This window comes from Oratosquilla oratoria, chromosome 14 (genome assembly GCF_046742065.1).
Source record: "Oratosquilla oratoria isolate Oo_2021 chromosome 14, ASM4674206v1, whole genome shotgun sequence".
Lineage (NCBI taxonomy): Eukaryota > Metazoa > Arthropoda > Malacostraca > Stomatopoda > Squillidae > Oratosquilla > Oratosquilla oratoria.
Genome location: NC_134790.1, coordinates 56,520,265 through 56,531,731, shown reverse-complemented (window position 1 = coordinate 56,531,731; position 11,467 = coordinate 56,520,265).

The following is an 11,467-nucleotide window of genomic DNA, read 5'->3' as shown; positions in this document are numbered from 1 at the left end:
AGGTGACGCAGGTCCGTTTACGAGCAAAAAGGAACACAATTCGTAACAACACGATAGAGTCTGCCATTATTCAAACTCGGAGGGAGGGAGGGAGGGAGGGAGAGAGAGAGAGAGAGAGAGAGAGAGAGAGAGAGAGAGAGAGAGAGAGAGAGAGAGAGAGAGAGAGAGGGGGGAGAGGGAGAGAGAGAGAGAGAGAGAGAGAGAGAGAGAGAGAGAGAGAGGAGAGATGACTCCTGGTCAATCCGGACAAAGAAGAACTTGTGACACACCAGGACCGGTTGAAATGCCCCCCCCCTCCCCGCAACTCAACACTTCCTTTGTGGCCATCACCAGACATTTTGCGGGCGGCGGTATGAGAGGATATATTTTACTTTTATTCAAGACACAAACCTTATACATTCCTCTCTAACGACATGTTCTCTTTCTCTCACACTCTCGCTCTCGTTTGGTTTCTGATCCGTAAATGACATCCTAGTGAAGTTCGCCCCCTTGCAATCGTGGTCACCGGGAAGTTTTCGCTCAGCGTGCCGATGATGCCCGCTAACGCAAAATAATTTCATTCAATATTTCGGGGTCCCGGTGCACGCAGCTGCGGGCCGTTTCGGCCGTTTCGACTTCCCTATTTCATAGGAGGTGGAGGTAACTTCATATCCTGCTTCAGCGTGGGGGACATCATTACAATTTTGTGTCTCAAACATCACATTTACCTTAGGGGAAGTCTTGTACAATATACAAATGCATCAAATATTCCACAACCAAATGTCGGTATAGACTTACATAATTCCGATATGTCATAGGACAGATTCAGGTGTACGTGTAGGAAACCTTCCTATGAAAGGAAAGGAAAGGAAAGGAAAGGAACACGAACGCACAAACACACACACGGACAAGTTTTTTTTTCGGGGCAATACTCTTTTTATCCAAAGTTCACAACTGCGGTGATGCTGACAGTCGAAGGTTTTAGGACCTTGTTGGTGTCCACGACTTAGACTTTCTGCAATTAAGGAACTGGTTGGTAGTACTGGTGTTGGTGGTGGCAATGGCAGTAACGGTGGTGTTCATTGGTGCTAGTAATGATGGATAATGTTAATTGTCGAGTGTTTCTGGCACCTCGTATGTGCATCCCCCTCTGCCATTGGCGGAAGGAGGAAGGGAGGAGAAGAGGTAATGGAGGGTGGGATGAAAATAAGGAGTAGAATGGAAGGAGGACAATACCGCTCAGAAAAGGTGGTCATGCATGTACATGGTAAATGGGAGACGTATAGGAGGCAGTGGGAATTAGGAATAGTAGAAGCTAAAAGTGACCAGCATTCCTTTCTGAATGGAGACTGATCTCCAATCTTTAAAATACTGAAATACTTTGCGTCCGTTGGCATGCAACTCAAGCTTCTAATATAAAAATGCTGTCAATACCTCCATGCGGGGAGAAACAAAGATGCAGAGAGAGAGAGAGAGAGAGAGAGAGAGAGAGAGAGAGAGAGAGAGCAGGAAATATTACTAGCGGTAGTATGATAATGACAAGAGGTAATTGATACGAAGGAGGTAATTTGTCACTAAGGCCATGATGGAAACGTCATGATGCAACTCATGGTTTTGAATCTCGACGTCGACAAAATTAACAATTATGCACGACCAACGCGACTAGCGGAGCAACCGGGGTAGGCAAGGGAGGGAGAGAGGGCGTGTCCAAGACAGGAAAGAGAAAGAGAAAGAGAGAGAGAGAGAGAGGGAGAAAAGAACGGAGATAGGTGGATAGACAGACAGAGAGAGAGAGAGAGAGAGAGAGAGAGAGAGAGAGAGAGAGAGAGAGAGAATTGTAGAAATGAATCTTAGAAAATAAAATCACTATTCAAATTGTCCTCACCCTCTACGATTCCCTGTGTTGTTGCCTGAGACAGTATGGTTTTGTGCCTCAATTGCAATACACATGAGAAAACTGGGACTTTTTTGTGGTATTTTCTCCCTCAGTGCAATTGACAAGAAAGAAGTTCTGGAATAAAGTGGAAGGCTGAGTAAAACAGGGGTAGAAATGGATGAGGATAGAAGGGTGGGGGAGGAGAGGAGTGGTGAGGGAGGAAGAAACGAAGAGAGAGAGAGAGAGAGAGAGAGAGAGAGAGAGAGAGAGAGAGAGAGAGAGAGAGAGAGAGAGACAAATAAATAAAAAATGAGGGTACGAGGACAACTGACGAGAAACATGGGAAAGGAAAGCAAAGCGGGTATTAAGGAAGAAGAAAAAATATATATGAAAGTCGTGGAAATTGATAAGCAAGGACGGGTTGGAGGAGGAAGAAGATGAGGAAGAAGATGAGGAGGAGGAGGAGGAGGAGGAGGCGGTAGAGAAATTACGTGGAACTGGGGTAGTAAAGTGAGAAAAAAGTGGGATGATGGGAATACGAGGGTGGACAAAAAGAGAGAGAGAGAGAGAGAGAGAGAGAGAGAGAGAGAACCAAGGAAGGGAGCTGAAAAGGTAGAAAAATGGTGGTAGGGTGGAGGTGGGCAAGGGGAACAAGGAAAGAGGTGGAAAGGACGAGAATGTAAAAAGGAAAGACCAATGAAAGAATATGAGGGAGGGAGGGAGGGAGTGTGAGAAAACGAGATAAAGAAGGGAGAGAAGTGAGTACAGACGAAGACGAAGGGAGGGTCGTGAGAAAATTAGAAGAAAAAAAAGTGTAGCGGTGGGGGGGGGGTGAGTTGAATACGGGGAAGGAGAGACAGAATGAAGAAATTAGATAAAGACGGGGAGAAAGTAAGAGGAGATGAGGACGGGGGAGTGTGTGAGAAAATTATATAAAAACGAGAAAACAAGATACAGAAGGGTGCAGAGGAGGATGCGAAAGAAGGGATGAGGATGAAAGGGAATGAAGTTCGCAAGCACAAAGCAATGGGGAAAGGGAGGAGGAGGAGGAGAGGAGAGGGAGAGGAGAAGACGAAATAAAGAACACGGGAGGCGTGGAGGTATAACGGCATGATTTCGCCAAGGAAGTAAAACAGGAAGGAAGAAATCATATACTACGAGTGGTATAGCAAAGAGAACAGGGGGATGGTAGAGGGGGAAAATAAACTGCACGAGAGGAAGAAGAAGAGGAGGAGAATGGGAGGGGGATGAAAGGAAGGGGAGGAAGGCAGAGCGTCATGGAATGAACGAACATGTTGCTCTTGTACGCGAATGCCAGCAGGGAGCACTGGGGAGGGAGAACGAAGAGGAGGAATAGGGGGAGGATGAGGAGGAATAGGGGGAGGATGAGGAGGAATAGGGGGAGGATGAGGAAGAATAGGGGGGAAGAGGAAGAATAGGGGGGAAGAGGAAGAATAGGGGGGAAGAGGAAGAATAGGGGGGGAGGAAGAGGAGGAGGGACAAAAGAGGAGGGAGAGGAAAGATGGTTGGATCCAAAGAGCAATATTACAACGTATTCAAGATCAGACGGCACAACTAAGGATGAAACGTGCGCGCGTGTGTCCGTGCGTGCGTGCGTGCGTGTGTGTGTGTGTGTGTGTGTGTGTCTGTGTGTGTGTGTGTCTGTGTGTGTGTGTGTCTGTGTGTGTGTGTACGTGCGTGCGTGTGTATTCTGGGGGGACTGTTTAGGAGTACTGCTGTTGCACTATAGTTCTGCTCACATAAAATAACAAAGGGACAACTGTGTATGCAAATATATCAAATACTCAAAAATTAACATATATTTGCATATTTCTGACACAGCAAGGGTCAAGTTTAGGTGTTCGCAATAGTTCCTTAATCATTTGATTTGTTCTTGTCCAGGTCTACTTGGCTGTAGCACCATGAACCTTGTCTAGAGTCGTGGATGGCAGCCTTTTTTACCCCTTCAAACCCCTAAGGCACTAGACTGTGTTTTAGTAAATAGACGATTTTACCAACTTTGAAAGATTTTTTTTTTTTTTTTTTTTTTTTTTTTAGGGGGATCTACCTCTGAAGGGCCCGCGGCCTTCAAAGATTTCATCCTGACTAATGCCAAATCCGCTTTAAGAGGGAGGGACCAGAGGGCTAATGCACTCCGCGCCAAATCTTCCCAGCGCTCCCTCCTTCTGTCCACCTCCTCCACGTGAAAAACAACTTCGGAACGGTCAAACGAACGAAGGAGGGAGCAAGTGTCCGAAAGAGGAAGCGACGTGCCCTCTGCACGACATTGCCGCCAAGGCACGCCAGAGGATCAGTGGATAAAGAAGGTAAAGAAGAGTAAGACGAGGAAGAGGAAGAGGAAGAAGAAGAGGAAATGGAAAGGAAAGGAAAAATTAACAGATTTACTCGATCACTATCACAAATGAACATCAAATTCGATGACTCCATATGTACCTTGTAACGTCTCTCCATTAATCTATTTCTTTACCAACCTAAGTGGTTACTTATATTTTAGATCTATCTTGTACCCGGCCCCGCCATACACAAAAATATATTATCAGTATCCTTTGACACTGGAGAGGTGGAGGACAGGTGGTGTTGGTGAAGGGAGAGGAAAAAAATCTGACAGACAGACAGACAGAGGGGGGAGAGAGACGGGAGGTAGGGAGAGACAAAGAGAATGAGCGGCGAAATCATATATAAAATAGTATGTTTCTCCTTTTTCTTTCCTCTGTTTCTCCTTTTTCTCTCCTTTATCCAACTTCTCCCCCAGCTTCACCTTCAGTTTCTGAACTTAAATGGGATTCGATCGCTACTTTGTGGCCATGAGATATACAGCAAACCCATGGTCGCACACTGACCCAGGTCGAACACAGGCACAGGAAACGCAGCCCTCTAGCCCCGGTCCCCATCGAGTCACTTCCCAAATACAGTTCGTTCGGTTGGGAGGAAGTCCTGGGTGGAGTCGACGAGGGTGTGTGCGGATACATGGGGAAGGGAGGAGGGGGGGGGGGCGTGACTGTGCCTGTCTGTACAGAAAGAGGGCAAACGACACTGTTGGGGGTTGCGGGTGAGTCCCGCAAACCTGAAAGGTGAGGGGGGGGGGCACGGACGGGTGAAAGTCAAAAGGGTTGTCTGCACGGGGAAGGGCGGGGACTTCGCGGGATGATCCCGGACAATGGGGGAAAAGGAAGGCGAATTCGGTGAAAAACAGCTTTCCTCCGAACGCGCAACCAGCAATTGCCATGCTGCTAAGCGCGGCTTGTCCTCCTCTACCGATATCCCAGCCTATATTCTGACGAAATTACCACCATGGCGAGCACGGACAAGGATCCTGGGGAAGTGCATGGGCAGAGAGTTCCTCGCAAGCATTAACACCTGAAGACCCGGGCCCGCAAACATACCTAAGGATAGGGGTCACCTCACTCTGACCAACTGTCAACCATCTCCTGGGAAGTACAGTATTTTGGTTGATAATTATGCTTGATGTGGTGTGCCGAGGTCGAAGGTGGACAAGTATATGTTAAAGAGAGGCACGTGAGCGTAGACACACGCATACACACTACACACACACACACACACACACACACACATAAAATGGGAGAACGGCGACGAGTGCATAGACATATGAAGACGATTGGAATGGAGTATACGTAAGAGACGAGTGACGAGTGACTAGTGCAAGCGAGTGAGTAGGTGGGGGCCGTATGAAAGGGTCCATGCAGGAGGAGGCGAGTAAAGGGAGCACAAGGGTGATGACCAGGAGCAGCTAGGAGGGAGACAAATTCAATAGACCCCGAGGGAGATGCGTCCCTAGTAGTCGGGGAAATTCGTGAAACTAAGCTTGGGGATCACAGTAAAGAACGAAACCAACTTATCTGGAAGGGGAAGAGTACATGGAAGGAAGAACCTAAACAAGTATACATATGGGACGGGGGCTAAGATGAGTAATTGTGAGCAGTACATTGGGTGCAGCAATGGACGTTACGCTTGGCGTGCAAGTGAATAGGGGAGAGGCGGAGTTAGTAAAAACGGATGGGGCTGGGGAGGGAGGGAGGGAAGGGAGGAAAGAGGGAAGGGAGGGAAAGGAGAAGAAAGAAAAAAATAAGGGATGGGACGGGAGAGAAGGTAATGGAGAGGAAGCGAAAGGACTGGAAGGGTTGGGAAAGGAAGGAGGAAAGGCGAAAAGTGAAGGTATGGAAGGAGACGGGAGACGGGAGACGGGAGAAGGGAAGATAAGACTATGGAATGGAAAAATAATGGATAGGAAAAAGAAGGGATATGAGGAGAGATGTGCGAGTGAAAGCAAAGACGATGGGAAGGGGGCAGAGGGGAGGGGAGGGGACGGGAGGCGTGGGAAAGGTAGAGGAGGGAGAGGGCAATGGGAGTAGAGGCAGCCCGTGGTGAGGTCACGGATAATCACTCCAGGGATCTGTTCCTAATGACAGTTCCAGTGGTCCATACATGCATGTGAAATGTTTGTGCAGGAGGGCTCCATACACGTACATTAGAGACTGAGGTGCACACAACCACTCGAGGTGCACACACAACACGTCCGCAGCCGCGTACAACGAGGATGTACACCACAGATCTGGTGTAGTTTGAACAGCAATCCATAGGAGTTCTATCGTGATGAAACGGATTAATCGCGACATTGGGAATCATGAGTTTCAAGGCCGCTCTTTATGTGAACAAAACACACAATTGAGTTTTTCAAATGATCTATTGAAATACAGTTTTCCCAAATTGCTTTTCCTCGTTTCATCTATTTTTAGGCCAACGCTACTTCTATGTTGCAAACTTCTTGTACAGTACAAGCCTCTACAGATGATTCTATTCAATCACAATATTTGAGGAACAAAGTTGTTGGTTATATTATATATAGGCACACAAACACACATGTATATATATATATATATATATATATATAGATATATATAGACATATATATATATATATATATATATATATATATATATATCTTAGACCAACTCTCGGAGAAAGATATACTGAGATACAGAGTAAACCGTACATTTCGACCACTGACTGATCTGAAGAGGATCACAGCCTGTGGTTGAAATATACGCTTTACTCTGTATCTCGGTCTATCTTTTTCCGAGAGTAGGTCAAGTTTTATTTTACTGTGGGGGGACAAAAAATTAGGCGCCAGAGTAAAAATAATAAATTTCCACAAATAACCTACGTTATCAGGTACTTACTAGCTCTCTAGTACTTTGTTGGACACCCCTTTTTCTTGATACATTCTTGATGACGTTTAGGGACAGATGCTGCAAGATTTTGAAGCCACACAGGGTCCATATTCTTCCAAATATCCTTTATGGCTACCTCCAGCTTTAAGTATTGTTGAAGTGTCGCGTTCACGTAACTTATCTTTCATGAGCGCCCAGAGGTCCTCAATTGGGTTTAAATCAGGCGATTTACCTGGCCAACCTTTTATTACTCCACATTACAGAATGCAAACCATTCTTTAATGAGTTTCGAAGTGTGGCATGGAGCACCATTCTGCATGAAGACATTTGTTTTGCACTGAATAAAAAAGTCCTCTAAATGATCATTAAGTAGCTCAAAATATCGGTCTGCATTCAGTTACATTTTTTGTAGTATCACTAATGATCTCGCACCATGGTAGCCAAAAGCACTCCAAAACCACAGTCAATCAGGATGTTTTACAGTACCGTGTATGAATTTTGGGTCCAAAGGATCACTGCCAGGACGACGGCACACTTTCCCAAGACTATTTCCAGTAACGGTGAAAGTGGCTTCATCACTCCACAACACTTGTTTCCACTTCTCCGCTGTGTAGTGTGCAGCGGTGGGCCAAGAAAACTAGTGATGCTGGTGGAGCCGATCCGCCATTAGAGAACAAGCCCAAAGGGAGGCACAGGAAGACTACTCCTCGCATTCTGGAAGTACTGAGGAGACAGATGGATGCTAGTGCATGTATAAGAGCACCACAGCTGAAGGAAAATAACCCTAAATTACTTGATCATGTGTCTATAAGAACAGCACGCCGCCGCCTGCATGATGATATGCAATTCTCACACCACAATGCTCGCAAGAAACCACTTGTATCCATAAAACAGAAAAAGAACAGGGTCGCTTTTTGATGCAAATATTTAGTGGGATGTGGAGAAGTGGAAAAATGTGTTGTGGAATGATGAAGCCACTTTCACCATTAGTGGAAACCGTCTTGACAAAGTGTACCGTCGTCCTGGCAGTTATCCTTTGAACCCAAAATTCACACACGATTCACCGAGGGTTTGGGGTGCTACACACACATGCGTGTGTATATAAGTATATATATATTATCAACCACAGTACACTAATTCTAAGCCATCAACATCGAGAGACTCGCGGAGGCCAAAATGCAGAAATTGAAACGTGGTACGGCCAAGGACTAGAACCAGGGCTAGCGCGTGACAACTGTTAATGACAACCAATTGCGCCATCAAGAGAAAGGGCGCAATCGATTAAGTCACTAACATTTGTCACGTGCTAGCCCTGGTTCGAGTCGTTGGTCGTACCACGTTTCAATTTTTGCATGTTGGCCTCCACGAGTCTCTCAATGTTGATGGCTTAGAATTAAAGTGCACTGTGGTTGATAAAAATGTGCATCTGTTCGCTGGGACCCATTCAATGTTGTACACGCACGCACGCTATATATATATATATATATATATATATTATATATAGATATATATATATATATATATATATATATATATAGACATATACAAGAAATATAATTAACATTAAAAGATATATTAGGACTGACATGCTAAAGGAAAAAGTCGGGATAATCTGCTTGGCCGAACATGTTTACAGTTAAATACTTACACAACGGGTTAAAGACAAGAATATAAATGACTCACATTTCCTGTATGTGTGTGAACGTGTGTGTGTGTGTGTGTGTTAGAGAGAGAGAGAGAAAGAAAGAGAGAAAGAGAGAGAGAGAGAGAGAGAGAGAGAGAGAGAGAGAGAGAGAGAGAGAGAGAGAACCCCTTACCAATGTTATATGAAACCATATCTCAAATCTCCGTATTCCTATTGCCGAACTCCTGCACTGAAGTAATGTTGCACTCAATTTTAAGTACTACAGTGGATGGCGTGTTTACAAAGCTGTATCACATTCCGGGATTCATATATACGATTGCAAGTTTCACAGTTGCAATAATCAGTCTTAGCCTTTGAGCCCTATATATAAATACCGCAAACTAATATTATCGTCGGTAACAATTCTTAAAAATTGAGACTGGCAACCATATCGATATTTAACCACATTTATTTACGCCAATAAATAGTTACGAAGCGGATAAACCTTTGATGTCTTTTATAACAATACGAGTCTCGTTCATGTCAGAAATATGCTGCCACCCAACACACAAGACGGCCCCATAATTCACCTAAGAACACAGAATCTGTAGTACTTACAAGTGAATGCAAGTGTACCTTTTCCCGGGTCTTGCTTTGGCTTTTGCCGCCAGACCTTCTTCTTCTTCGTGCTGTTGGACGACGGAGGCGCTGCTCGCCAACAGAAGCGAGATGCACAACATTTCAACATCTTGCCACGATGGACAGTAGGGGGGGGGGGGCGCAACACTCGCAGACAAACTACGAGCGAGTGGAGGGGGGGGGAGGGGAACGAACGGAACCGGGTGGAATCGGGTGAAAAGGACCCGACTGACTGCGAGCAGGATGGACAGTAAGGGCTGAGGAAGGAGAGACAGGGAAGGATGAATAGGTGAGAGGGAAGAGGAAGGGAGAGAAGAGACACAAGGAAGAGGGAGGAGGGGAGGGGAGGGGAGGAGAGGCCAAGAGAAGCGAGGAAGTGTAGAGGCGAGACGAGGGGAAGGAGAAGGAGGAGGAGAAGGAAGAGGAGGAGGTAAATCCGGAGGCTGAGGACCCGAAACTCGAGACGCTGGGAGCAGGTCCGGGCCTACTATGCTAAGCGGGGTCAGAAGCACAAATGCAAGAAGCACTTACGGACCCAATCCAGCCCCGGCTCTCGTCCCAGCCCAGCCCAGCCCAGCCCAGCCCAATCCCTGCACTACACTGCATGGGTGCAAACACAACACCATGCAGGCGCACAGGTCCGTGGTCACGTATGTACACATAAAGAAATAGTTGCTATCGAACAGGCAAGCACACAAGCAAAAACGCCAGCATACGAACGTGCATGCATGCATGCATGCATGAACGGACGCTCGCACCCATGCATACACAAGCATGCAGACGGTGCACGCGGAACCACAGGCAGGTCACACATTAACCCTCGAAGCTCTCGTGTCGCCTTTCAGGCTTTGGTTCAGGCTGACGTCAAGGAACTTTATTCAGCTTAGGCAGGATCTTTGGGCGCTCGTGGGATCACCTTGGGGGCGTTGGCGGCACACTAAACACACTCTTCTGGCTACCGTCACATGCTTCTGGACTGGTGGGTGTGCAAGGGGTAAACAGATCCACAGGACGAGGCACACTACCTTGACTTCGTCTTCCATAACTGGAAATATCTACCTGGTCAAGTATCTAGCCCCATGTAGTACATGGCAACATATTTTTTTTTTAATTACTAGCACAAATTAAATCAATTTTACATTGGCCTTATTGCTGCTGCTGCTGGGTATAGAGTGGGAAGACGTACCAAAGTGGAGAAAATAAACAAGTTTAATCAGTGAACACCTTCCGTTCCATTCCTCCAAATTGTCCGATTAGCGGCATGTCAGACATCTACAATTCAAGATAAAAATCAAGGCAATATGGTTGAAATATTATCCTTTTCCGTTGTGTCGGGGGTGGGGGTCCTTCGGTTGCATAAAGAAGCCAGCCAAGTCCCGAGCAAAAGAAGGTGCCAAGAAAAACAGACGTTAAGCCATTCTGCTTACCAAATAGGTTCACGAACAGATGGTCTATCCAGGAGAAGCAGTGTGTGCCAAGAGCAATCACGAGTTCAAGGCTAACTACAACAAATGGACGTGGAATTATACTGCATGACGGTCAACCTGAACAACTGCTAGACGAGACGCGATTAAGTAAGCTCGCGCACAAACCCACACACACACGTAAATATCATGTTAATGTGGCTTTCTTCTTGACTACATTTTAATGGCTGATTTACATTCCTCAAACTTTGTTAAACGCACACTTTAAAGGTCACTATTCTTATTCTATGTTCTCTAAAAAATACAAGAAAACTAATAAATAAAAATAGAACAAAACTACACCTATAATCTAATTCCCCTAAATATTCACCCGGTCACTGCTACATACACAAGCAATCACGTACACACTCAAGCTCCAACGATGTGACATGTGCTCAACCCGCCCAACCGTTTCTCTCTTACGATCTTATCGTCGCCGCCCTAACAGCTTATCAGTCACCAACCTTGGCAGCCCCCACAGACGTCCCACTACCTAGACACTCGCGGGCAGCGACGATCGTTCAGATACATATTTTCTGGGCGTTGAAAAACGATCTCATTTAACTACTGATAGAAATCGAACCCACATGGCAATCGTTCTTACGTTTTCTAATTTGCGCCAAGAAGCGGTTTTAATTAGCTGTAAGGTGGCGAGCCTCTCTCGTTACGAGTGCAG